Source organism: Loxodonta africana, chromosome 1 (genome assembly GCF_030014295.1).
Source record: "Loxodonta africana isolate mLoxAfr1 chromosome 1, mLoxAfr1.hap2, whole genome shotgun sequence".
Taxonomy (NCBI): domain Eukaryota; kingdom Metazoa; phylum Chordata; class Mammalia; order Proboscidea; family Elephantidae; genus Loxodonta; species Loxodonta africana.
Window position 1 is genome coordinate 79,792,030 of NC_087342.1, and position 5,079 is coordinate 79,797,108.

General features: G+C 42.0%; 1 non-coding gene across 1 annotated transcript; it reads left to right on the forward strand.

Moving 5' to 3' along the window:
* The first annotated feature begins 1,541 nt into the window (after window positions 1–1,541).
* On the forward strand, window positions 1,542–1,614 carry TRNAK-UUU (transfer RNA lysine (anticodon UUU)). Its single transcript has one exon. It is a non-coding gene; the product is annotated as a tRNA-Lys (tRNA).
* The last annotated feature ends 3,465 nt before the right edge of the window (window positions 1,615–5,079 follow it).

Sequence of the window (5,079 nt, forward strand, 5' to 3'; positions counted from 1 at the left end):
GAAAACAATTTAGAATTAGTAAACCGAGATTGTGAGATAATCGGAAGTGACATATTTCCAGGGCTCTCTCATCTAAGTCACTTATAATGATGATGCATTTTGGTGGAGAATTATAAGCCAAGAACTGCACTCTGCCATAAAAGGGTATAGATTGCCACAAGCTGGTATGTTCAGATTTTTTTTCTCAAATATAATATGCTGTTGCTCCAGGGAGAAAAGTCTGGAAGCTCAGACAAGAGCTCCCTTTGTCAGAAATGTCTGCTTTTAATGTCAGCAAAATATTTTATTATAATCCATTTATAACAAAGATTTTTAAAACATAGCTTTTGAAATACTTTATCCTTTACCCACAAGTAAAAGGATCACCTGATGCAGAGGTGGGATGAGGTAGTGTGCCCCAAATCTCCCTGGGAGAGTGGTCGCTATGTGTCAGGTACAGGTTGGTGCCTTCCAGTCTACATTAAATGTAGAGAAAGTAGACAATGCTAACTAACCCCAAGGTATTTTGCTTAAACGTCTTTCCCTAGTTTCTCTGTGGATTGATCCACAAAACAATTCGAGATGATTTTGTGTGACCCATCCCCAACTCTGCCTTGTATATTGGTAGGGTAGGAGAGAGGAGAAATCCACAAATTCCTAAAGTTAGGTAATCACAAATTCTCTCAGTTTTCACATAGTCTGGGTTTCTTGGAAGTGCCGAGTTATGTGGAAGAAGTAAACGATAGTCTTTTTCCATTCCCTACCCTGTCTTTCCTCCCCAGACAGTTAAATTTCCTTCACTCCAAAACGTCCCCATTTGTTCCCAGATCCCTTGTACAGTATTTTCTCCAGGTTTGGGTCAAAACTCAAAACTATCTTAGGTCATATTCTGGATGCTATGTACTAAAGTACACTAATTCGTCAAGAAAATTATCATTTTCCCTTGGATCTGAATAGCAAAAAGTATTCATGACATGAAGACCTGAAGGAGGAAGAGAAAAAGGAGACCAAAGAGAAGGAGGAGGAGAAATAAAATGAAAAGAAGTGGCTCACAGATGGTAATGAAGAGCATCAAGAAGAAAAGCAAGCAAAGAGGTGCAGAAGACTAAACCCACGCTCCTTTGCTTCCCCCACCATTATGGAACATTCTCTTTGGTCTTCAGTTTTTCTCTCCTTTATCTCTTTTCTCCTCTGCCTCCCAAGGATGCAAGAAAATGTACAGGACAATGCAAAGGAATACAAAAAAGAGTAGCATGAGTGTTGCTTGAAGAAAAATAGATGCGGGTGGGCACGAAACCCTCTGGGTGTAGTAGCAATGTGTTCTAAAAGCCGGTAGTGCTTTGTCTAGGTGACCAAGTCTGTTTGTGAAAGCCTAAAGAGACAGAAGACAAGACAGAAGGAAGGGAAATTCTCCTAGAGCTTATGGCATCTTTTTGGGACAGGAACTTCTTGACAGGCAGAAGAATTACAAAGAAGCTATCTGGGAACCAGGACATGAAACATAAAACCAACTGACCTACATAAAACCTCCATTAGGTACTTAAGAAAAGTTGGATGTAGAGGCCTGGGTAGCTCAGTTGGTAGAGCATCAGACTTTTAATCTGAGGGTCCAGGGTTCAAGTCCCTGCTCAGGCGTTATTCTCTTTTTACCCTAGTTATTTCCCTTAGAAGCCTATTGACATTCCACTTCCCCTTAGAGGAACTCTTCCAGACATTTACTATAGGCTTCTTGACTCATCTCTTCCTGCTCTTTGCTCAACAAGAGTCAGAATAGAGCAGGGAGAACAGAGAAAGGACAAAGGGTTAAATGCTTAATTAATAGCCAAAAGGTTGGGGGTCTGAACGCACCAAGAGGTTCCTCAGAAGACAGGCCTGGTAAACTGCTTCTGAAAGGTGAAAACCTAGAAAACACTATGGAGCAGTTCTACACTGCCCACAAGGGGTCAGCAAAAGTTGAGGCAGCCCAGTTCTTCCAAATGAGATGAAGGTTTCTAAAAACAAACTTCAGAGCCAGGGCCAAGATGGTGGAATAGTCAGATGCTTCTGGTGGTCCCTCTTATAACAAAGACCTAAATAAACAAGTGAATCGATTATATATGACAATCTATGAGCCCTGAACACGAAAGGGAAAGTTGAGGAAGTGGACCAAGTGGCAGGGAAAGGGAGAGATTGTTCAGAAGCAGTGAGGAGTTGCCAGACCTGACCTGGTGGGAACCAGCACCCCTCAGGCCAGATCTGCTGGCACAAGCTTGGTGAGGCAAGCAGAGGTGTTCAGGACATGTTTTCCACATTGGAAGAGACTGATTGATGGAGAGTTCACTCATGCTTACAGAATCAGTGAAAAGTGATGCTCTTAACAAAAGATAAGGATTGCATCTAATCTAACCCATGGACTAAAAAAATACCCTTTTGGAAAAAACTCTCTCCCATTTAACTGCTCCCTCCCCACCCTGCACTGGGTTCTGAGCCTGATTCAGTGATAGCTGCTTTCCCTGGGCTGGAAGTAGGACCTGCCTCTAGCCCTGAGCCATCCTCCCAGCCTAGGAGAAGGAACAAATTAACAAACAAGGGGGAAAAATAATCTGCCAGCTCCTGTAAACCGGGAACTCAGGGCAGAAACAGTTCTTCTGCCTAAGCACAGGCATAAGTGGTCCATGGACTTTCAACCCTGCATGGACCTGTGTGGGACCATTTCAACAGTGTAGGCCCTCATTAGCACAGTACAGCAGGGTATATACCTGAAGACTAATGTCAACTGTTTCAGCTATATGGTGAAGAGTCAGGTTTGTGACTTCTGACATTGCTCTGCCTATTAAGCACAGTCCTCACCTACCCACATCAAGGGCCTGAGGACTAGTGGCTTCACCTATGTGACCTAGCCACCCTTGACAGGGATCCAAGGCTAAGTGGTGCCTCTCAGTCTTACAGCCAACAGCATTGGGTGCCTGTAGTCTGGCTGCAAAACACACCCACCTAGGCGCTCTGGGAACCAGGGACACATTTTCCTCACAGGCACTCAGGGGTTGTTATCAGTGCCCTGCCTTGCTCAGGGCATTGCCCCCTACTGCAAACAGATACTTGTGCCTACACCAATCATATCTGCTCATCTAAGACTGCAGGTGAGAGCCTGCTCCACACACTTGGTGACCGACTACCTGGACACCTGAGCTGAATCCATACAAGTGAACTGACTCCTGGACTCATATACCTAGTAACAGCTCCAACCAACTGGTGAGAGGACATTAGAGCTTCAAAGGCATCAATAATCAAACCAGTTCACCTGAGCAGCTTATTTGGGCACATATCAAAATGAAACAAAGTGAGAAGCTAGGACACAGTAAGTAAACATAAAATAAATAAATACAATAACTTTATTGATGGCTCAGAGACAACAGTGAATATCAAATCACATAAAAAGGCAGACCAGGACAGCTTCAGCAAAGCTCCCAAAATAAAGAATCAAGAAATCTTCCAGAGGAAGGGAAATTCCTGGAATTATCAAAGGCAGAATACAAAAGATTAATATAGAGAACTTCTCAAGAGATCAGGAAGGAGATCAGGCAAAATGCAGAACAAGACAAGGAAGGCACAGACAGAGCATTAGAGGAACTTAAGAAGATTAGAGAAGTGCATAATGACAAATTTAATAGGCTGCAAGAGTTCATAGAAAGACAACAAACAGAAATTCAGAGGATTAACAATGAAATTTCAGAATTAGACAATTCAGTAGAAAGTCAAACAAGCAGAACTGAGGAAATGGACGTCAGAATTAGTGATATTGGAAGATAAAGCACTTGACACTGACATATTTGGGGTAAAATCAGATAAAAGAATTATAAGAAGAAATGCTAAGAATTATGTGGGACTCCACCAAGAGAAATAACCTACAAGTGATCTGAGTACCAGAACAGAGGTGGGTAACAGAAAATACAGAGAGAATTGTTAAAGATCTGTTGGCAGAAAACTTCCCTGATATCATGAAAGATGAGAAGATATCCATCCAAAGTGCTCATTGAACCCCACACAAGGTAGATCCTAAAAGGAAGTCTCTGAGACATATTATAATCAAGCTTGCCAAAGCCAAAAGTAAACAGAGAATTTTAAGAGCAGCTAGGGATATATGAAAAATCACCTACAAATGAGAGTCAGTAAGAATAAGCTTGGATTTTTACTCAGCAGATACCATGCAGGCAAGAAGGCAAAGGAATGACATATTTAAAGCCAAGACAGATTTGTTTGTTCTTTTGGCAGTCCATGGTACATGCAATATTCTTTGCCAACAATTCAAAGGGGTCAATTCTTCTTCGGTCTTCCTTATTCATTGTCCAGCTTTCACATGCATATGATGCGATTGAAATCATCATGGCTTGGGCCAGCCTCACCTTAGTCTTCAAGGTGACATCTTTGCTTTTCAGCACTTTAAAGAGATCTCTTGTAGCCAATTTGCCCAATGCAATGGATCTTTTGATTTCTTGACTGCTGCTTCTATGGGTGTTGATTGTGGATCCAAGTAAAATGAAATCCTTGACAACTTCAGTATTTTCTCTATTTATCATGATGTTGCTTATTGTTCCAGTTGTGAGGATTCTTGCTTTCTTTACGTTGAAGTATAATCCATACTGAAGGCTGTGGTCTCTGATCTTTATTAGTAAATACTTTAAGTCCTCTTCACTTTCAGCAAGCAGAGTTGGGTCATCTACATATAGCAGGTTTCTAATGAGTCTTCCTACATGTTAGCTCATAGGGTTGCAGGCACTAGGAAACCCAAGATGTGCAAGTCTGGCAGCAGGCTAGAGACTTCTGCAGGCATATATCCCAAGAACAGGAGATCAGGTGACCTGAAGAGTACAGGGTCAAGAGGGAGTGATTTTTGTCAGAACATCCTTTTATATACTGGAGACAGGCCAGACCCCCAAAGGAAAGTCCTTCTTTAACTGATTGGTTGCTCATACCAGATCACAGTATGGAAGAGCACATGCCAAACCACTGAGAATCAAGGCCTAGCTGACAATAACATAACATTAAACATTACAATGCTAATTAAAAAACATGGACTACCCTAGTAGATTAAAAAGAACCAAAACAACAGACCCAGCCACT